The 23806-nt window shown below is 43.6% G+C and overlaps 1 protein-coding gene across 1 annotated transcript in view; it reads left to right on the forward strand.

Moving 5' to 3' along the window:
- GRIP2 (glutamate receptor interacting protein 2) overlaps positions 1-23806 on the forward strand; it is a 247055-nt gene that overhangs the window by 54133 nt on the left and 169116 nt on the right. The gene's annotated exons all lie outside the window — the stretch shown is intronic.

Genomic DNA, 23806 nt, shown 5'->3' on the forward strand with positions numbered 1-23806 from the left:
CTCATGGGGTGCATAAATAATATATGACAGAAAACCTGTTACCTGACTCTGTAATAACCAAGGTGGACCACAGGCAGGAATGGACCTTGTTTTGTGTTTTGCTTTCTCTTGTGACAGGACAAGAGGACATGGGCTCAAGCTGTGTCAGGGGAGGTTCAGGTTGGACATTAGGGGGAATTTTTTCACAGAAAGGGTTGCCAAAGCATTGGAACAGGTTTCCCAGAGGGGTCGTGGAGTCACCATGCGTGGAAGTGTGTAAGGAAGGACTGGATGTGGCACTTGCTCTCACAGTCTAGTTGATAAGGTGGTGTCTGGTTAAAGGTTGGTCTTGATAATTTCTGAGGTCTCCTCTAACTAACTGGTTCTGTGACTTTCACCAAATAAAAAGTATTCTGTGATTCTTATAATAGAACTAGCAAGAGAGTTAAAGGGATGTTTACTTGGGACTTCCTTGTGTAGGTGCACAGCAACAGGAGCCTTGGGATTTAATAAACCTTTAGGCCTGAGCTGTGCCAGTGTTTTGCAGGAGAGCAGAGAGGATGGTGGTTTCATGAATACAGCCCAGGGAACAAGGATGGGTGGGTACAGGAGGGGCTAGATAAAATTCCAATAGATTCCCCTATATGGCCTCACTGCACCTGTGTGGGGAGGAAGATAAACTAGCATTTAAAATCCTTTCAGCAACAACCAAAGCAGTATTTTATTATTCACTTTAAGATTGTGGGACTACTTTCCCCCTACTGTTCCCTGCAAAAAAATTGAGCTAAACACAACTTTTTAAAGATAATCCCGACTTAACTAGTTGGGATAATTTGCAACTGATTATAATACTCCTCTGCTTGAGTCCTCCTTCATCCTTTGAGTTGCCTGATGGTATTTAGCCATGTGAAGTCTCTTTCTGAACCACTTTTTACAGTCCTTATAATATAGGGGTTCCTTCCTATGCTGCTGGCACTAATAGCTGGGTTAAATATTAATACTTTTTTACTAATAATATTGATAATATATCTGGGGCTGCTTAGTTGTGATCCTACTGTCCTAGTAAAATGAAATAGATTAAATACCATTCCCCAGTGAGAGTGTAATTCATAAAAGCAGAATGGACAGTATGTTGTGCCTGTCTGATGTGTTTTAGAGAACATCTCTGCTGATGGTTTTACTTTGGAAATTGGAAGAATATGTCCCTGGGACATATAAAGTGACTGTCTATTAGGAACATGTAGAGGATGTGTCAGGTTTTCAAGAAATGTACTAGAAAGAGAAATTAAGTTTGAAAAAGGCAGTGTACTGAGGAAGGCAGGCAATCTCCTTTTTCTTCCAATGTGGATGAAAGTGGATTCTGTTTAGCCATGCATGCAATTTTAAAGCTGCATGTACAGGCTCAGGAAGGATGAAAATAGCATTTTCAAGAGGCTGGCAGAACTTGTCTGAAACAATGGTACCTCATTAGCAGATGGTGATCCTATCAGAGAAATAAAATAAATGGTGTCTTTTGCTTCACTGAAGAAGATGCTGCCTTAACCCCTTGCTCCCCCAGAGGGAAGGGAAGAGTATCTGGGCAGTAATGCTGAAGGGTTTGAGCAGAGCCCTCCTGAGGGACACCCAGGGTTCAGACAAAGCTGGGAGATACAGCAGCACTGTCAGTCCTGTGTGGTTTATTCACGGGCCACATTGCAGGAAGGAGATGTGTTTGGTGCCCACATGCCCTCAGTGCTCTGCTTGGGGAGCAAGCTGCAAACCATGTCTGGTACCACCCATGAAGTCTTGCTTTTAAACAGTTGGGTAGCTGTCAGGGGGTTCCCAGGAAAGAGGGATGGAAGAGTCACTGGTGGAGGAGGAAAGGAAGTGTGTTGGAGGCAGCACGTAGACTCATGGAGAGAATGAGTAGGCTGCAGTTTTATGCTCTGAATCTTACAGTGAAGAAGCTACTGCTGAGACCAGCAAGCTACTTAGAATTTTAATTTTTCTTCTTGCTATATGCTTAGTGTAGCTATCAGTGGAGTGGAAGGGAGTAGGCAGATGAAAGAGGAAAAGGAAGACAACGGAGGTGAAAATCAGGGTCCTGAAGTTGGTCTTTGATTACTCATGTGTCCATTCAGGCCCAGGTGGTACAAATTGTCTTTGCTAATAAACCTTCTAGTAATTTATTTTTTAAGAAAGCAAAAGCAATGAATGAATCTTTAAGGGTTGTGGCTCTAATTTGCAATGCTGAAGAGCTTGAGGGTAAAAGTTCAGGATCATGAAAAGTTATTCCAGCTCTACCTGGGCTACAGAGGAATCTTTTAGCCAATCTTCCCACCAGCAGCAGCCAGCAAGCGGGGAGGGAGGAGTAGTGGAAAAAGTCTTTACATCGAAGTAGGTTGTATCAATGATTTCCTGTGTGGTACCTACCTGAGAGGAGATTCTGTTCACATCTTCATTCTTTCTCATCTTAAAGGGTTTAATGAGCATCTAATTGCTGCTTATTTTCATCATTCAGGGCATCCAGGTGCTGAACAATGTTCTTAATCAAGTGTGGAATAACCATTTGTTGAGAAAGCTCCTGGTCCTTCAGCAAGGTGCTTCTGAAAAGGTTTGGCCTTTGTCTGTGCCCTTTTGTCTAGGGAAAAACAAGTGACAAGAGTCTGGAACCTGACTGAGGATCTTCACTTGATCTTACCAATCTTGTCTCCATGATCACCCCTCACAGTATCAAACCAGTGAAAGCCTCATCTGAACTGGAACTAACTTAATGGAATGATGCCAGTTTTGGCCTCGCTGAGCAACTCTTGAGACAAGTGGGTCACTCAGTAAGGATGCTGAGGGATGAGCAGTGTGAGGCATTACTGGAAGCCCTAAATCCTTTGCTCTGTAGAAGTGGAGGACTGGCTGGGGAAATGCACAGGTTTGAGCCCAGCTGGCTGGGGTGGTGATGAAAACAGAAGTTGTGTGGGCTGCCCTTGGCCTCGTGCATCTTGTTCCAGTCACAATGGGTCAACTGGGAGAGAGAGATTCTTGAACTGGGATCTCCAGGGAATAGTTCTAGTGATGTCAGGTGTCTCCAGGTGTCTTGGGTTCAGACTTTATCTTTTCAGCAGTGATGAAGTGATCAGAGTGATGGACTGTTCTCCTGCTGGGAATGCACAGACTTGGGGACTTGGGTGTGTTTGTCCACACCATAACGCGTGACACTGGGGAGCTCAAAGGGTTAGAAAGGTAAAGAACACTCTTCTTTGTGGAAGGGACAGAAGTTGTCCCCTGCCTGATTGAGACTGACTGTAGGAAACACTAAGAGCATTTCCCCTCCTCCACTTTACAGAATTAATCCATTGGAAACAATCTGGATTTAGGATAGCATGCCTAGAATCACAATAAATACCTTGTTTTTCTGGACTATTAGGATATTTACTAGCTTTTGGCCAAAACCTCTGCTGATATGACTTCGCCAAATTTAGTGAAGCTAGGATCAAGGTCTCCAATGACATATTTTTCATCCAGTTCATTAAACAGCAAGCAGATGGATCAGATAGGACACAGAAAGCACAAAACACTTGCTGAGAATGTGATATACTTCATTAGTCATCTGAGTTTGCAAATGAGCGGGGAGAGAATTGTACCCACACTATCAAAGTCCTGTCAGCCCTGGTGGGTGTCTCACTGTGTGTCTCCAGCCCCTGTTAGAGCAGTGCTGTGGAAGGACTGGGATGAAGCTGTAGTGATCACTGGCTGGGATGATGTACAGCTCGCTGAACTGAAATGCCATAAGAGGAAAAAATTCTGATGGAGCAAACACTAAGGGAAAAAAAGATAAGAGATGAGAAAGCATATTCACCCCCACAGAAACCCTATTGATGCCATGTTGCTCCCAGGCATTGCTGGTGGGAAAGAGGGAGCAGCTTTGAGGACTTCTGTGAAACAGCAGCCACAGCAATGAGCAGTCAGTATGGGACCACAAGGAAATGTTCATGGTGCTGTTGAAAATGAAGTTTTCTTAATTTTATTTTATTTTATTTTTGCTAATGTAGTTCCCAGGAAGTCCCAGCTTTCTTTGGGAGGGGTTGTCAGTGAATTTAGCATGAGCTAAACATATACTTGGGGCTTGCAGTGATCTGTAGTAAGTGTGCAGGAAAGGGTGGATATCCACGTGCCTGCCAAAGTGGTGTGCCAGTCTCTCCAAGCCCTTCAGCACAAGCATCTACAACTGTGTGACTGTGGGAGGAGAGGGAACAGGATGGGTGCAGGAGAAAGATGGCAGTTCTGTAGAAATGTGGAACAGAGGATTACACCCACAGTGTTTGATATGGAAGAGCAAGGATTGCTGCCTGTGTGTGACATTGCGTGGGAGAGATTAAAGTCACCCTAGGCAAGCAAAAAATGGGTGTGAAGCAGGAGAAGAAAGAGGGATTCTGTTGGAAGGGGTGTGATACCGGAGGAAGGAGGAGTCTTCCTCTGGGTGAAACACAGGTAGCGTAAGATGACAAGACTTGGATGGTGTGGCTAATAGGTGCATTGTAGAAGAGGGTACAAGGGCTGAAGGATCTGCAGCATGGACCTGGGGTCACTCCTAAACCTCAAACTTCCCCTGGAGATTCCTATCCTTCCAGCTCTTGGAAGCAAGTGGTATGAAGTTTACCAGAACAGCAATCAGCCCTAAAGATTGGAGTGGTGCAGAATGCTTCAGAGTCAGGGTGAATTGTAGGGCTTTCTTACTCTTCAGGAACTGGCTGTTAGAGGCTTTCTGCTTTTGGGTTGGTTTCTGGGTTCCCCAAGTGCCACTTGTTATCAGCTCCCTGGAAAGCCTCCTGCCCCTGTAAAGGAATCTCTAGTCTCTCTGCCCAGACTAAGTCTCCATGATGCCAAGTGCTGCATTAAAATGTAATAAGGGATATTTTTTCTCCTGAGGAGTTTTTTTTCTGCTGTGCCAGGAAAAGAGAAAACTATGGTATGAACCAGCCCCAAAAAAGAGGGATTGTTGGGCTGCTTGTTGCATACTCTCAAGGATATCAGTATCAGCATGTTTGGTACAAGGGAAGACCTTGGAGATGAACCTGGTGGGATTTAGATCTGGCTGGAGTGTTGTACTGCACTGTTTAAATGCAAAGGTATGGAGAAGACCATCTGCTGAGTAGCTAAGGCTGATGCTTCAGTTATATTTGCACGTAGGATGCCTGAATTGTTTACTTACGTTTAAAATCCAACCATAAATTGTACTTTCAGTAGCTGTTACACATTTCCTGCTCTAGGAGCAGACTTTTAAAGCCCATAAGAAATATTCAGTTACACTTATGTCTGATTTAAAGGGAGAAGATCTGTAGCTTTGTAGCCTTAATAATTTGCTCAAACAGCTGTAGATTAATGAAAGTGTTGCTCAAGGCGTGTTTCCAGAAATAGCGTGTAGCTTGGCCTGCTCCAGTCACATTGGGTTAGGAAATGTGTTTTTGTTGTTAATGCTGGAAGTGCACACAGGAGGTGATCTACCAGAGCTCTCTGGACTCATGGTGATGTCTGGAAGAGCTTGAAAACTGTTTCTTTATGGAGCTCCAGAGCTCATAAATGGTTTTGCCTATCGTAGAGGGAATGTCAGCCTCACTCCAGTGAGTGACCACCAGCTGCTCTGCAGTCAGAGTACTGAGAGCCTGATGTGACTTTCCTGTCCCAGCAGACAAAGCAGAAAAATCTGTCACTTGAAACACTGAGGTGAAAGAATCTATGAAGCATTCCAGTCTGTGGTGTTGGACTATTGAGCTTCACAGACTGAGTCGCCAGGAAAATTATGTTCTCCAGAAAATGCTCTTTTAACTGTATGGGTTTTTTTCCTCTTGATTTGATTGAGGACAGAATGCCTAGGGACAAGAGGCTATTTGATAATAAAACTGCAGTCATCAAGAGGAATCAGTTCTTCTTCCCTGTCACACACAGAGCCACAGGGACCTCGCTCCATAATGTCCAGCGTGCTCTCCACAGAGAGGGGTGCAGTCTCTTAAGTTCCAGTCAGGGGCAAGTGGGAAAACAGAGTTAGAGTCTTCTCATGGAGTGTAGTTTGAGGTCATGTAATGCCCAGTTGATTGTTGAAGATAATTGAAGTACCTGTTTTGGCATGCTTCCACATTGTCTGTTGGGATTATCCCTGGCTCTGAAGAGAAACATCCAGTATTGGTATGAGCTGAGCTTTGCCAGGAGGGCAGGGACCACGCTGGCCCTTGCTCTGCTTGTGTGTGATGGACTCTAATGTGTCCTGTAAGGTCCAGGAGTGTCCCAGATGGGACAAGAATAGAGTTAAATGTTATTTGCTCCCTTGTGAAAATCTGATGACTTGCTGACTTGTGCCCTGCAGTGGGACTGGCAAACTCTTCCTGCAGTCATTGCTGCTCAGGATTCCTGTGGTGGAGAGCTGAAGATCCTTCCCTCCTGAGGCTAAGAGGACACCACAGTGCTCCCACTTCAGTGAACACACATCCACTGTTTTGTGTAAAAAGCAATAAACCTGCTAATCTGTTGAAATGCTGCTGCCCTGTAATAACACACACTTTTCTTCTGAGACACTCACTTTATTGGGATTTTTCCATTGATGTCTGGTGTGATTTATCTGTTTCAAACATGACTGCAAATAAAAGCAGTGCTCGTTGAGCTGATCCAATTTGACCTGACAGGGACAAAATGACTGGAGCTGGATCGTAATTCTCTTCCAAAAGAGAATGACAGTGGTAGATCAGGGAGATATGGATTAGTGGTATTTTACACAGAAGTGGTCCACTTCTTTTTTTCACTGCTTTCATGAGCCTGAATGCAAAGCTTTTTGCTTGTGGGTGGTAGATATTTTTTGGAGGAGGAAGGCAAATTGCTTTATTTTGGGGGAAAAAATTGGTACTGTTTGAAAATTTTTGCCTAGCCTTAAAAATGTTGCTAGGCTGGATGTCTGAATGGGGAACATGCAGGGAGAACACACGCAGTACTCTTCAGCAAAGCACTTTAGGCTTGCACATAATCAGTTTTTTGAGTTGGATGTTAAGTAAAAGGTTGTGCAAAAAACCAAACTAGCTGTGTGAAATCCTGAAATGATGTTATAAGCACTGTATGACCTGCAAGGGTAAGGAGGTGATTTTGGAGTGCTTCTAGACATATCTGAGCTGAGGATGGCAAAGAGCTCATGGACTTTGACAACATTGCACAGCTCTGGGCTTGGTGGTCTCTTAATGAGATTTAATTGCGGGCTGCTTGCTTGCCACTAGATGACAGCCTTACTCTGTGCACCAGGCCCTTGGTTATCATAACAGGGGGCAGGGAAATGACCCTCTTACAGGACATGTCCTCCCTGTCTTGCTTCCAAATGCCTTCTTGCAATGCAGGGAGCTGGGCACAGAGATGATGGTGCAGATTAGCTTGCTTAATGGAGGAGATAGTACTTGAACCTTGGACACACTTCAAATGTGAGGACAAATCAAAAGTGAAATCAAGAATCTGCATGTCTTCCAAGAATGAAGATTCTTCAAACATATCATCACAGAAAAGTCACATCAGCTGTTGCACTCCTTGACTGCTTTTCCTCTCTGTTTTTCTTGTCTTCGGTTTCAGTCTGTCTTGTTGCAGATGCAAGAATCCAATTGCATGGGGTTATTTTTGGGGCAGAGCATCCTACCACCTTCATTCTGCAGGCTTTTGGGGTCTGCATGATGCTTATGTGCTGGGAAGGAAAAATGCAAATTGCCCAGTTAACATGACATTGCCATTTGGTCATTAACATGGCATAGTATATAAAATGACAGAGATCAGCAGGGCAGATTTAATGGCTTGAAAGGTTTCACACTGCCTCTGCATTAGTATCAAATCTGAATATATGTGTTTTCTGTTGGGGCTGACTTTGAGGGTCTGGAAGGAATGCAAGGTGGAGGAAGTAACATGTGAAAGTAGTCAGGGAGATTTTAGTGTTGGACATATGTGACCTATTACAGCCCTTCTCAAGCAGCCTTTTGGAGAAAGACCCTTGCAAAGGTTTTGAGTCCTTGGTCAACTGTTCAATTATATTTGTAGCACGCCCTGCCTCAATGTGTTTGCTTTCATGTCATCCCAGGAGCTTGAGCCCACCTTGCCTGGAGGCAGTAGCACTGCTACCTGAATGGCTTTTCAGCTTTGCAGGAATGAAGACATCCTCTTGGGTTGCTCCCCTGGCTCTGCCCCAGCAAGGCAGGGTTGTACTCTAGGCTGTCCTTTGTCTAATGATTTGTCTGTCCTGGAGCCTTTGGCCAGGGATGCTCAAGGGAACACTGGTACATGCCAAGGTGTTTCAGTGTCCAGAATGGGTTGCTGTCAGGATGATGTTAAAGAAGTTGAATTGTGAGATCATTATTGACCAGGATCTTCTCAAAGTTTGAACCACTGAGCTTATATCTTATTTCATTCTCTTTCCTTCCTTTTCCTGTCATTAAATTTTTCTCCATTATGCAGTTTGGCTTGGAAGGAGATCAGGGATGGAGCACATGGAGGGAGGTGGATGGGCAGTCACTGGGTCAGCTCGTGGGACAAGATCCTGGAGGTAACAAGCACAAGCCCACTGCTGTGCCTCACTGCAGGCTGCTCCAGGCAAGATATGCAAGGAAGAGATGCAGGATAACATAGGTCCTTTGAACAGTACATTACATGTGCACACAAAAGACTCGATCTTGTGGTTTGTACAGCTGCTGGATAACCCCTGTGAAACAGCTAATTCCTGGATATAAGCACATTATCATCTCTCTTTTGATTAGGGTGCTAATACATATTAATATTTTTCTACTTTCCACCTACCAGTTGAAGGAGTCATGTCCTTTACTAGTGCTTAGTTAGCTGGCTTATATGGGCAAACATATAAATAATAATAAGGAGGGGGAAAATGGTAATACATGGAGCTGAACTCATTAATTATTATTTATTAGTCATTAAGGAGTGAACAAAATGCTAATTGAAGTATGTGAGCTTGACCATGACATGTAAGAGAATCCCTGCTTTTCAAAACACTGTAAAGAGCATTTTGAATTCTGTTAAATGTTTTTTGCATCCCTGGTCTTTGCTGAAGGTTTTCAAGCTGTGCTACTGCAGGATGATATCTGACAGTATTTTTCAGGAGAACTTCTAGCTCTAGAAAATTGTTGGAGACTCATCCTTACGCCTGAAGAATTGCTTTGGTTTGTATTTCTTTTCACTAGCTAGTACATGCCTGTGTGCACAAAGGAAAAAGGAAACTCTGTTCAGCTGAGTCTTGTGGTCTTTCTGGGCCACATTATGCTTTCACTGCCAGCTTTCCATATTTGCAAAAATACCTTATATTTGATGAGGTTGGGTTCTGTCCTCAGATATCTTTGTGTGTGGCCACCTTCGTGTGTGTGCACACATTTGTGTGCGAAATTCTCCCTCCCTTATGAATAATTGATGTAGAGGGTACGTTTTGTTGCTTATTTACAGTGTGTTCCCCATCCTTGTTCTGTTTGCTCTGCTTTGTTCTTTGCTTTTTCCTCTTCTGTGTATTTTTTTTCCCTTTCCTCCTTTCTGCTATTTGGATGCTGAATTGGTGTTTATCCTTGCCTGTGAGGGTGATTTTCAGGCCCAGCTCTGTGGCAGTGGCTCTCGGGGTGCCCTCCCCACGTGCAGGGACATTTTGGGAGGTGCCGCCGGCCTCGATGCCCAACTGCTCTGATGCTTCCTGACAGCTGCGCCTGCATCCAGGAGGGGAGGTCTGAGCAGGAGCGTGTCTCGGTCCCGTGCTTTTATTTCTGGCTCTGTTGTGAAAAATAAAGCTTTCCAGCACATTAAATATCCTTTTGGGAAACGGGGACAGAAAGCGCCATCTCCCAGCTGCGTGTCTGGTTGTAGAGGCCAAGCCTTGGGTGAGCCTTTGCCCCACAGCAGCTCTTGGCACGAGGCAGTCGCTTCTGGGTGCCCTTGACCAAAGCTTGAGTGCTGTGGGAAAAGGTTAGCAGAGGCTTTTCGGCTATTTGTGCTGGTCACACAGCAACTTCACAGACTGTCTCCTTGCTCCCTTTGAGCGGAAGGATTGTGGCTACTTGTCCTGGTTTTGCACAGTGGTCCTGGCTTTTAAGGACCTGGATTTGCAGCTGAGCATGGAGATGCTCAGTGCTGTTTCTGGGGAGCCCAAAGGTGGCACTGACTGCAGAGCAGCAGAGGAGATCCTGGGGACTCGCTCTCAGTTTCCTAATGGAGGCATAAGGAACTGGATGAAAACCCTGACTCTGTCAAAGGAGAAAAGCCCCAAATGCATGAGCTTTTCTGTTTTACATCCTGCTTTAGTCTCTAACAGATATTTTGATGGACAGGCCCATACTCCTCCCTGTGAAGGGTGTGGGCATTGCACAGACTGGACACTTGGACACTGACTGGACTGTGTTTTTGAGTTTTGAATAATTTGTAGCAGGGAGTGATCCTTTTAAGGACTAGGGACCCTAGACACATTATCAACATTTCATGTGGTTGTGTTCCACCCACGCCCCTCCCCTTCAGCAGAGACACAGGAGAATGCAGCTACAGGGGTTGTGCAGACTATGCCATGTCCAGTGATGCTCCAAGCCCTGCTGGCTGCACAGCACCCACAGTGATAAACAGGAGTGCTACTTGAATTTCTGGGCAAGGACAGCCCTTCTTGGAGGAATATCTCCATCAGCATGGAAGCTTGCAGCTGGACTTTGGTTGTTCCTTCTGTTTGTTTGTCTTAATATTAGCTTGTTAATTATCCTAAAAAAGAGATCTGTGTGTTCTTCTAAAAATAACAAATCCTTACGTGCTTTTGTGCCTGAATAATCTTAATTTGGTGACCCACAAACCATAGGCAGAATCATAAAATAAATAATTTTCTTTTTCTCTTAGGAAGCAGATGGCTCAGTTCAACTTCTGTGACATTCTCTAAATGAAATTGTGTTCTAGACGTTCAGCAAGAAATTAATTTTAGGAGTTTGGGAGAACTCTGGAAGCATGAAAGGACCAAAAGCACAAACTGTGTGTCTCAACAAGGGACATGAGAGAAGATGTGGGAGGAGAAAGGGAGGAAATAATTATAGTGGAGAATTTATTCCAAGTTTTCCTTCTGTTTTTTCCTCTGCAAAGAATAGCAACATTCATATATTTATGCAGTGTTTGCATTTAATAGCAACCTTCTTTCAGTCTGTAGTTCTTGGCCTGAAGCTGTTAACTGAACAATTCCTTCAAGCTGTTTGCAATTCATGTTGTGGCAACTCACTGTGTACATCAGCTGGCGTTGCTGCACTTTCCCCATATGTGACCACAGCAGCGTGAATTTGGAACAGTGCATTTGCACATATTGTTTGCAGATGGATGGCTGGATGGCTGGAAATGTGTAGCCTGCAAATATTTGACTGTCTGAGTACAAAATTTGCTTTTGCCTCAGTGTTCACACCTGTAAAGCTCAAGCATCAGAGCTGGTACTGTGAGAGAAAACAAAGTTTGGAGAAAGGACAGGGGAGGAAGAGGAAGATGGTTCAGATCAGGCACTGGGAAAATCCAGTGCTGAGAGCATTGCTGTCCTTGACAAGAGGAGAAGGGTGAGAGTTTTGTTGAGGAAATAGGGGTGTGTAGGAAGAGGAGAATGGACTTCAGGCCGATCTGGCAGAATCAGATGTGAAGGAAGGAAGTGGCTGAGCTTGCCGAGTAGAGGATCTGGATATGATGGGGAGGTGTGGAGATCCTGCACTCCTCTGACTGGCTGGGATATCACTCCCTGCTCACACTGGGGGTGTCTTTGCTCCTGTCTGTGGTGGGTGAGAAAAGTGCATGAGATCAGTAAAACCATGGGAAGTTGTGGCAACCCTTAGCTGTGGTGACTGCACTGCTTTTGGTCATGTGTGTCATATTTTAGCAGAGTACAAAACTGCATTCTGAGGCAGACGAGTGCCGTGGGAGCAGCTTGGTTTTAGCCGCTCCAGTAGCACAGAGCTGGAAAGCAGAAGTGGAAGGAAAAGGATGGAAAGGCCTCAAGGACTGATAACATTTTAAAATTTACAAAGCTGTTGAGTTGGATCTCTGGCACTTATATTCACTCATTGGTGATGATTTCTCTCCTATATAAGGATGCTTTCAATCTAACTGGGATGTTTGTGTGACTGTGTGGTGAAAGAAGAGACTGTCACTGGTTTCTTGAACATCCTTGGACAGGTCTTCTCCCATGTCTCATTTTCCCCATGATGGATACAAATGTTGGTTCTACTTTGCATCCCTTTGTCCTTTCTGTGGGTGTCCCATCCTCCTCACAGAGGAGCAAAAGATGGCTTTGCTCCAACAGCCAGTGTGTTCTTTGAAGATAGGTAAAGTATGTGAGCTCTAATCTGTTGGTATTTTTAGCTCTGCCTGGGGAATTTGGTCATTTCAGTTCACTGTTACTGATTTTTTTTTTTTTGTGTGTGTGACATTCAGCTTACAGCTGTGGAAAGTCTCTGGTTGCTGACCTCTCTGAACAGCCCTGCAGTGCCACGTGGCGGAGCTGTCTTTGCATGGATGATTGGTTTTAAGACTTGGCAGCTAGGGAGGAAAAGTGGAGTGGAAAACTGATCCTGATGAGCAGTGAAGGATTAGCGAGGGAGCTTGTACACTGTAAATTTGCATTTCCTTTCCTAGATAGTCACAGGAAATACAGAGAAAGACAAAGCACAAACATCAACAAGAAAACCAATAGTCTTAAGCTAGTTTTGAACTTCAAAGAAACATCCAGCTAGTTCAAGGCAAAATTACAGGCCTTGTTATCCAAGCTCATTGGTGCCATGGGGCTGGTGGCTTGGAGCTGTGGGGGAGTAGGTTGGCTTCTTTTTTACTCTGTATATTATTAAAGCCAAAGCCAGCATGGTTCTGATTTTTTTTTTTTCTTTTTAAAAACATTATTGGTAATGATGCATGAAGCAGAAAGGAAGTTACTTGATTTTCCTTTCCCTCTCTACCCCAATAACCAACCTTAGCTGTTTTGCATACTGTCAGTTCAGGAAAAATCATGCTTAGACTTAAAATGGAGCAAATAGGATAAGAGAATCATTAGGAAGGGAAAAAAGTAAGAAATGCTGTAGCTGTTGGAGTTTGGCTTTAGAGTTGTACAGAGCTGTGATGGCTTATCAGATGTGGTCAGTATGGGATGGGAACCACTGCAGGAGCTGGAGGTGGCAACTGTAGAGATGCTGGTGTGAGTTCCAGTCTCAGCAAGGTGGGACTGAGCTGTTCAATGCAGGAGCAAGGGGTTTTCTGCTCTGGAAATCTGAGGGACACAACTGCAGTCTAAAGACCACTTGCTGGCACTGTTCTATCTCCCAGTGCTTCCTGAACTGGTGAAGGGGGTACTGAGGTCTCAAACCACTCTTGAGAGCTGTGTTATTATCCAGGAGAAAAGCAGCTCCTGAGCAGCAAGGATCCAAGCTCAGAATGGCACAAGGCTCAAATCCACATCCTCTGATCAGGCTGGAAAAGCTCACTCAGACCGACGTGTAGGAACTGGGGGCCTAGAAGCAGTACTGGGATATCAGTCTAATGCTTGATATAGAAGACAATAGAAATGCTTTGCAGTTTTACCCACAGCCTTCATGCTGGTGGTGCTTGACCAGACCAATAGTGCTCTCAGAGCACAGTGCTGTTGGCAGTGTGTGAGAATTCACCAGCCCAAATAAGTAAAATTTTTCTTTGTTATTACATCATCAGTCACTGAAATGAACACAGCTGCTCTCCTAGACACTCTTTACAATGTGTGGCCATAAAAAACTTCTAAGAGGTATTCAGACCTTCTTTACTTAGTGTTTCATGGAGGACATACCTTAAATGTCATCATTTTGTGTTTTCTGACTTAGGAAACTTTTTTAACTTAGAAGGACATAGGCAGCAGAGACATCAGTTCATTCTTATAACAGCTGTTAACTTGGTTTAATTCACTATCACTTGATATGGCAAAGCACATTTTGGCAGCTGAAAGGCCTAAGCTATTGGATGCAGCACTTCCCACTCCTTGCCTGCATTGATTGCCCTTTCGACATGGTCACTGAGAGTGGGGAATAGGGTGGTAATGCCATGTGAAATGTCAAGCACACATGTGCTCAATTAGTTTATACAAGCAAAGGGCACCTTTGCTTAGAGGCTACACTGACTGCAAAATCCATAATGATGTAACAGCGAGACTGTGGCATAACCTGCCCTGGGAAAGAAGTTCAGGCTGCTGCTTCAGCTGGCATTTCCTTTATAGAGCAGATTTCTAAGAGTTGTCTGGACTTCCAGCCTCTTGTGATAATGACTTTGCATCACCACGGGGCACCTGACCCTTCATGCAATTTCTGGGACAGGTGACACAGAAACATGGGCTGCCAGCACAGCATTGTCCATTGGGAAATCATCCTTTTTCCCCAGGGGCCTTTGTGTGCAGGACAGCAGCTGGTAATTGACCATGTTTCTAGTGGAAATGAAAATTATTATCTTCTAGTTTTGTAGTGATGTCTGGCCCAAGGACAGACCTGCATTTTCCCATGTGATGGTCATTGTCTTGAGGTTTTGGAAGCTCTTTTGAGTTTCCATGTTTAACCCTGTTTTTCATTCTGTAATGCTAGACTAACCATAACCAAATCTAGTCACCATAAAGGGAGACCACAAAACTTCATAAACATTAAAATATACTTAATAATTACTTAAAATAAATGAAAAAAGCTCATTATTTCATTGAGGAGCAGTGGGCCTTGTTAGGCACTAGCAGTGAGATGCAGAGCCTTGCCGTTATGGGTGGCCAGACTGAGTTTGGTCAGGCTGTATGTAAAGCATGTCCTAAGTAATAGTTCATCTTCTCTCATTCCCACCTGAAGCCATAATAAATCCTTGGTTGATGTCCCAGTTGTTCTGACAATAAGAGGATGCTGCTGACAGCCAGGGGGGTGATCAAGAAGAATAAGCAGTAGGGGATGGGCCTGGACTACTTCTGCAATGGTGACAATATTTGCACAGGAACTCCTAAGGACTAATCCATAGGTGAAGCAGTTGGGGCACATCAGGGAATGAGCACAACACTGTGGAGGGGTCCTTGGTGACCTCTGGGGTTCAAAACTGGTGAGGGAATATGATTTATCTGCCTTCAGGTTTCTCTGGAAATGATAGATGAACACCTGTGTGTAGGTTTAGATCTACGTTTCCTACACCATGCTGAGGATTTATAAATTTATTCATGGTGCTAGAATGCCACAGGAGCTCATGCATTTAACATAAGCCAGAATCTAATCTCCACCAAAGGTCTGACCCATTTTTACCAACAGTCAGTTTTGTTGACACCTTTAGGTTCTTATATTTTTGCTTGAAAGTAGCCATAATTTCAGGAAAAAGTAAGATTTACTCTTGTTTAATCTTTTCCCTGTTTTAACATTCCAAGTGTTTTGAGCTCAGTTGAGGACTGCACACTCTAAGTGTTAGGACTGGGTTGTGGTTTCTGAACTGGCTGTTTCCTTGGAAATGAATGTGAAAGGAGACTTCTTAAGGAGGGTACACTCCTTGTCATTGGGTAAAGACACTGCAGAGCAGCTGTCTCTACTGGACTTTTCTGGCATCTGCACCTCAATTTCTGAAGCAAAGCACTTGGGAGAGAGAAAAGAAAAACTGAAAAATGAAGAACTGTTTCTGAACATTTCATCTGGACATGCTCAGTTTTCATTTGCCTGAAGGTCAAATGTCATCTTCTCCAGCACAAATTGAAGGGCACTGGTTGAAGTTACTACAGTTATTACAGTGAAGTTGTAATAAAATTCTTGGATTAGTTAGCTGGCTTTTTAGTTTAGTGTTTCAATTTGTGAAATAAACCTGTGACTGCTTTTCCCTTTCAGTAATTGAACACTCCTAGTTATTTTGTAGCTCCTACTTCCAGCACAAGTGAGATTCCATCTTCTTCAGAAAAACCAGCATGCATGGTTTAAGCTAAAATAGCCAGAGAAGGGTTTATGACAAAAAAAGAGCAATCCTGTATTGCTCCACTGGAGGGAAGTGTTTACCTCAGTGTTGAAAGTATCAGTGTAATTTTTGTCCTTAAATCTAGTTCTATTTTTTCCCTTCAAGTGCCTATGACAGGAAACAGCAGCAAGAAAATAAGCAATACCCTTTTCTGTAGACTATTTCAGCAAATCCTGTGCCCCTGCTTTCAGCTCAAAATAGGCTCTGCAGTCTTCTAAGATCACCTCTGTTTGAGATATTTAAGCTTCCAGGGGAGGGGGGAAAAAGTCCAAATAACAGCTTTTGAGATCTGTTGCTTTTCAGAGATGACTGAATTACTGTCATTATCTCTTTTGATGTAGACCTTTGACATCTGTCTGACATTTTCTTCCAACAATAGTGAAAACAATAGTAAGGGACAGTTTTGGTTCGTATTTGTGATGTCTCTCTGCCTACCAATGAAGTCCTGTTACCAAATATTTAGCTGGTACTAATATTTCTATTATTTAAAAGCTTAAATTAGAATGGGGGGGGGGGGGGGGGAGAGGAAAAAAGTAGCTCATGAAAGTGTGTATCTGCTGAGTGACAAATGACAGTGGGCTCAACAGTCATGATGCTGCTGACTGATTTTGGCTGAACCCTCTCAGAAATGAAACTGCACAAGTCCTCTCAGGTAAGTGGGACTTGATGAATTCTGCTCCACCTTCCCTTTGTAGGCAGGACTGTGCTCTGAGCAAAATTAACATCACTGACATTACAAAAGTATTTCCTGGAGGCTCCAGTGCCAGCACAGCTGTGTGCAGTGGTGAAACATGAAATTTTATATCAGGAGGTGTTTGATTTCTGAGGGGTAGTGCAGGATCAAGCTGGGACCTGGCTCTGTTAGTGCATCCTGCAGTATCAGGAGACAGGACACTAGTGGTCACTGTTACATTAAATAAGCAACAACTGTATGAAAGGCAATAAAAAGATGGGTCTGTTAGAGGAATTTCTTGGTTGGTATTTGACAGATTTTGGTTTAATTCTATTCTTTATCAAAAGTTCCCTCAGACCTTAGACAAATCACCCAGAGAAGCATCAGCCCCGTATGAGATTTTGCACCCAGAGGTGGTTTCTAGCTGGGGCTGCATCTCTGGGGACATGTAGCCCACATGAAAGCAAGATTTGTGAACTTGGAGGTCTGAAACCAGATCTTAGCATCTATGTTTCATTACCTTTTTTTGACATAAGGATGGCAGCTAACAACATTCCATTGGGAATGCTGTGAGGATAAATTAAAGATGGATTAGAGAAAGGTGTTGCTGCAGAGTAAAGAATTAATAGGGGAGAACTAGAAGAATGCCAGAAAACCAGTTTTAAAGCCAAGGCAGAAGTTAAATATTTGGGCACATATTAATGCAGACATTTGCTTGCAGATTATTTCTTCTCTCCGCTGTGAACAGACAGACCAGCCTGGCATTTTCTTCAAACTGCAGAATTATCTCCTCCAGTCACTGCACATGAGTGACTCACTGGTAATTTCTGATTCTGAGGCAGGAAGTGACTGCAGAAAAGTGCTGGAGACACTTTTAGCCCTGGGTGAGCAGCAGCCATGTGCTGGGCTGGTGTGGTGAGTGGGGCTGGGAGCATTGGCTGCCCAAACAGGTCTGAGCTCTCATCTCTTCTTGTGTTCCAGCTCCTGCAACCATTTCTTCCTCATGCCTTCCCTTTCATAATTTTAAAATCCCACTCAAAAGCAGGAAGCCAATCTGTTTAAATAGCCCTCCCTTCCCACCTAGACCATGCACAGCTCCTTAATTTTAGTGGATGCCCTTTGCGTGACTTTGGAGGCTGCTCTAAAAATCACAGAGGACACTGAAGGATCGTGGTGGTTTTCTGCTCTCGGCACTGCTGGCTAAAGGACTGCCACTCTCTTCTGTGCTGTGGCATGAAGTTATGTCTCAGCCTTCTGTCTAAAATGAGACTGAAGGTGCTGCTCTTTGGTGGGTTGTTGGTGGTTTAAGTAGTTAAGGTGACATGAAGTTCTTCCTATTGTTAAAAGTATTGAGTCTGGGCAATTTTTTTGTAATCCTTGCAAAACGCAGGTGTTCTTTTGGTTTGTTTTGTCTTTTTCTGGACTCTTTACAGAGGGCTAGCAGCTAAAAAGTCTGGCAGAGATGCATTTCAGGGTAAGAGGCTTTTCCTACAAAACCTGAACCTTCCACATGATTTCAACACCCTGATGGTCCCAGATTTTTGGATACTTGGGGGTGAATTTCAGGAGTGATGTAAGTGTGCCTGAGCAGCACTTCAGCTCCAAGAAGGTTCACAGATGTTCCCTGTGCCCTGGGAACAAGACATTTTGTGTGCTCTGCTCTTCACAAGGGGATACTTTTTCTCACATTTGTCTCACAAAGTGAGAAGGCTTTCATCTTTCCAGCAGTGATTCAAATAAAGCTTGAGTCACTGTCAGAGAAGTCTTTACTATCTGATAGCTCCTCTGTAATCTGGGAAGAATAATTTGGTGAGTGTTGGTTTAGTCCCTACTGGGACAGATGTCTTCGTCACGAAAAATCGATTTGCCATTTGAATAGAGAGGTTAAATGGACTGTGAAGACTGCTCTCTTGTCAGTTCTAGAGGCAATGATGTCTTGTGATTTCAGCATATCAAATATAAGGCACCTTGATAGGACAGGGAAAAGACTGCATTGCCAGGGCACAGTCTGCAGCTACTTTGTGGCTAAAATGCTCTTTTCTTGGCTTAGAATAACCACAGGATGCCAAGAATACGTGGGTACATTTGTGTGAATGTAAATGAACCTGTGTGCAGGCATATTCACATGAAAGGGTGCACAGTGCATATGAGGAGAAGAGAAAGAAGAGTGAGTCAGATCCAAATGTTGACAGATGACAAGAAAATTCCCATTTAGCCGAAACATCCGAAGAACCTCGGGGAAACCGACAGCTTGACTCTCAGCCTTGAAATGTTCATTGGTGACCTGGTATAATATCATAATACAGACCTGTCTCCATCTTTATCCCACTTTTTTACATGCTTTTATTTGCCTGCCTCATTTTCATGCCCACATCACAGTTCAAATCATTTTAGCAAGATGGCTGTGCTTAATCTGACTCCCTGTGCCATGTGTATCTTGTTGATTACAGACCCTCTTAAGATGCCATTATGAGGGACTCTTTGCATGCCCTGCTGTCATCAGCTTTTCCCTTCCTTAAGCCTTTTGAATGTCTTTGCTCAGGAGATTATAAGCCTTTCAATAAATACAGGACGATTACTGAATTAGTGTAAATTTTGCTCTGGGATTGCCAGTCACTTAGAGCTTGGAAAGCGACAGCAACCGAAGGTACCTGTGGATCTTTCCTAATATCTGATTGAAGCCAGAAAAGTCATGCAAATGTGTCTTTTTCCATGCAAATTGTCAGAAACTGATATTAAGGAAAGTTTGATCGTGCTTGAGGTCTGCTCTCATGCTCCAGGTACTTGGGAATAGGTGAAGTGACATGGCAGCTCTGTTTGCTTTCTGGTGCAAGCCAGGCTGGAGAGTGATGGGAAGATACAGGGCAGGGGAGAGCAGGCTGCAGATGACAGGCAAATTATTCATTAAGGTTTGCTCATTTCTGTATCTCTTGTCAGGAGCTCAGATCTTGCAAATATCTTGCAAAAGCGTGCAGCAGCAGCAAATCAGGATCAACAGAGATGTACACAGTTAAAAAAGATCTGATGGAAATGACCCCTTTGAACACCCTGAGGTGTGTGGTGTGACACTGCTGTCTTCCAGCAGCAACCAAAGAAAGGCAGATGAGTCACATCTGAGTGGTCATTTCTCCTACTCATTCTAGATCATGCTGAACAAATCTCTGATTTCTCCCCGCCTCAGTTTCTCATTTCAGTATAGTGACATGAGAGGACACGTTCCAAGCAGTTCCCTGTCTGGCTTGCACTCTAGCAAGAGTGACAAGATTATCTGAAAGACAGTATTCACTCACATTTTAAAAAAAATCCTGTTCTGGGATGCTTGAGCAGTTCATGGAGGTGCTGTGTTTAGCTCCAAAGCCTGCTCTTGGTCTGCATCTCACTTCTTTGTGCAGGCTGCTATTAGAGGACAGCCCATTAATTGTTTGCCGAGGTCTAATATGACAGGTTTTGGATGGCTTTTAGAATGTTGCTGTGGGTTAGGCAGCAAGTCCTATGGAGTCTTCCTGCAGCCTGGGTCCTTGATGAGTTGGCAGCTTTTTAGAAGTCTCCCAGGAGCACTGGGAGAGAGAAGCAGCAAGCAGGAAACAGCAAAGCAAGCTCTCAGCGTATCTGAGTGAGTAGCTGCTCTCAGTTTTCATTTGGCAGAGTACTCACAGTAACAGTGATGGCACAGGAGCTGTGGGTTGGGAATGACCTTTTCTCCCTGCTGGAAATAAAAAATGTGATTGCTTCCCTTTGCCACATACTGTTTTGAAAACGAGTCTGGTTTGATTCAAATCAACCTTTGGAAAACCAGTCTTGGTTTCAGGTTGCAGAGGGGAGATGTTTATGGACTCAGACTGGCTCTGTGCACCCTGAAAATGGTTGTCAAGGGTCAGGCTGTGGCAAGTATGGCCCAGCTCAACACTGGGGCTGTGTGTGAATGCTCCTGTGTGATACAGGAGCACATCCTGGAGGGTTTTTAGGGGGCCCCATAGACTTATCTCTGCAGACCAAAATTCCTGTGGAGTCTTGAGGAACCTTGTTCCTTATCTGTTCTCTTATCTGTTCTGGTCCAAGCATTCTGCATATAAGGCAGGCAGCAGCAGATTGGGTTAAATCCTAGAGGAGATGCCAAAGATTAATAATCCAGGAACTACCTAGATGCATGAAACTGTTGGAAGCACTAAAATTGGAGATGGAGGTATCAGTGTGTGCTCTTTCATGTCAGTATCCTGGTATGGGTAATTCTTAAGGTGGTCTGACTTTTTGACTATTGCCATGAAGTCAGTGAGTTTCTGCTTGGAGCCCATATACAGAGAAATATTTGCTTTGGGAATGACAGTAACTTTTATGCCTTAGGCACTGATCTGATAAAAACAGCTAGTGCAACAAGGAGTACACTATTCTGGTAGCTATTAGTTTTTTAGGGAAAGAGACTAGCAGGATTTTTTTTTTTTTTTTGAGAGGGAATCCTTAGTTTTTAGATAGTCATTGTGTTTAATAATGCTTTTTGAAAATTAGAATGGAAATTATGTATTTCAAAAAAATTTTTTACATCCACTCCATTAATTTGGCAGAAAATTGTGAAAGCCTTGGGGACTATTAGTGCTTTCAGTCCATTCAGAGGAAGCACAAACTTCTGAAGTTTTCATTTTAGTGGGTAATGAGGAAAAGGGAACATGGGTGAAGCTATATCTGAGTGCTCCCACTTTCAGTAAATTTCTTACTCCTCCCTAGCCAAATGTTGGCATCATATCACTCCACTCTGGTAGGCTTTGATGGTGGTAAATAATGTATTCCCACCAGTTATTAATTTGAATTATTTTTTTTTCCCCTTCCTTTGCTGGCTGGCCTTTGGGATAATCATGTGGAGTCAGGTCAGACAGTAGGACAGCTGTGTGGATGGAGGGTGTCAGCGTGGTGCTTTCTGCAGCAGAGACTAATGATTTGTTCCAGATCCCACAGGAGATATTAGATGGTTTTTGGAAATGGCAGTTATCAGACATTTGACAAAAAAAATCTTTTAGCTGTGTTATATGTGTAAGTGAAATGTGATTGCAGTTGTCCAGGCATGCTCTGAGTATTATAATGACTTTTTTAATGTAGCAAATAGTTTCTATAATTTCAAGTAATGTGTTTTGCTTGCTATTCTTTCTCTTATACTGTTTTGTTTCTCTGTTAAATTGTTCATGTACCTCTCTTGGGTGCATATTAATGGCAGGTGAACAGATCTGACAAAGGGTGAACAGGTCTGAAAATGGGTGTCCAAAGCTGCAGAGAATAACTGAGATGAGCAGATCAGCATTTGCCTGCACATCTGCAGTGGCTGCAGCCATGCTCATATTCAAATATACTCTTGTTTTTTAGATAAAGCTATATGGGGGAGGTGAGAACTCTGTCATTATGCAAAGTGATTTAGGGCACTGTGTCCTATAAAGTCCCTGCCTGCTATAGGAATGAGAGGGGTTAAATCTTCCACGTGGCTGTGGGAGGTGGTTGGTGCTTCTCTGCAGAATCCTTCAGAAGGATTTTACCCTGGTGCCATAGGTTGGGTCCCATACATATCTACAGGAGACTGGTTCAGGGTCAATCACCAGCAATCAAGTGTTGTTTTATGTTTTTCTTTCAGGCAGAGGAGCCCCCTTACAAGCCATATATAACCTACCTGGTTCCTCCATCCTGCATCTCTCCTCTCTGAAGAGAGGAGACTTGAGGAAACTCCTGTTGCTGGTTCTTTTTCAAGATGCTCCAATAAAACAGTGCAGCTTAAGGGTACCCAAGAAGCAAAGCTCAGTAGCATCAAAGTTGGTCTGAGCACAGAGCAGGAATGAGATTGAATGCATGGCTCAGCCACAGTGATTTATTTTTACAATTATTGTTTAAGGTCAATATTGCAACAAAATAAACTGCAGCATAACTAAGCTAGACATGGAGGAACCTGGGAGGTAGAATTTATAGTCTAGCTCTGTACTGCTACACTTTGAGAAGATTTTAAAGAGAGCTGTGTGTTTAGCACCTGGGAAAAATTAAAAGCCATCTGTTAAGTGTTTGTGGGATGAGATTTTTCCTTCTGTCCAAGCAACTCAAAGTTGGACTAGGGGCCTGGAAAAAATGAATCCTGTTCAGAAGCTAACCACAAATCAACTCGAGGACAACTCTGTTTCACTAACATGCTGGCTTTCTTGTGTATATGTTATCTTTGTTTCAAAGAGCCCCAAGAACTAGCTGGGTTTGGGGAGCTGATTTGGCATCTGTCACAGTCTTTATGTTGTGTCATTTTGTTTTATGAGTTCAGTGGTAAGTGCAAAAAGTTCGTAGTTTTGGGCCCTGTGCTCCCTGCTTGGCCTTTGAGTTTTGTAAAACTTAATTAATAGGCTGAGGGTTTGGTAGTTGTTGCTTGCAGGCAACAGGCAAAAATCATAAAACGTGGACTAGGAGAATTGCAAATAATACATTTCAGTGTTGAAGGGAATAGTACAACATTGATTTTTGTTTTCTTATTGCCAACAGACTGATGACAGTAGTTTTGCTTCTATCCTCTGGTGGCATCTGTCTCCTAGGCACGACAGCCACACAACTTACTGTCTGTGGCTGTTGGATGTGGCATTGTCAGGGAAAAAGCAACTCCTGCCTTGCAAATTACAAAGAGGCAGAGCCCAGCACTGGGATGCTCAAGGAGCATTGTGCCTCTTTATCTCATGAGCCATTGCATCCTGGCACAGCAAATCTGTTTGTTCATGTGTTTGTAGGTTGCTCTCTGACTTCTTTGTCTACCTGTTAGTCCTCAGCATCATTTATTCCAAAGTGCTCCCATTTCAGTGTGTGGTTTGCAAAGTCAGCCCTCAGTAAACGTGTTTCAATCCTTGCAGGCAATTAAAGAGGTGAAAGTAGGTTGAGTTCATGGAAGGACGTGAGGAGCAGCCGACTGCCTGCTTAATTTTTACAGCGCTGCTGATTTCTGGATAATGACAGATGCTTATACTTCAAGGTGAGATGGAACAGGCAAAAAGAGATTATTAGCTGTGTGAGGGGGTCAGTATGCTTCTGGGAGGAATTTGAGGCCAAGGCATTCAGGTTCAGCTGTCTGACATGGATGTATTGGAAAACAAAGGAGAAAATCTGAGTTGAACTGGCAGCAAAATTTGCATGTAGCCTAATGAATGCTTTTGCACTGTGGTGGTTGAATTCTCTTTTTTTTCCTTTAAAACGTGAAGGTAATTGCTTTTA

Source organism: Taeniopygia guttata, chromosome 12, assembly GCF_048771995.1.
Source record: "Taeniopygia guttata chromosome 12, bTaeGut7.mat, whole genome shotgun sequence".
Taxonomy (NCBI): domain Eukaryota; kingdom Metazoa; phylum Chordata; class Aves; order Passeriformes; family Estrildidae; genus Taeniopygia; species Taeniopygia guttata.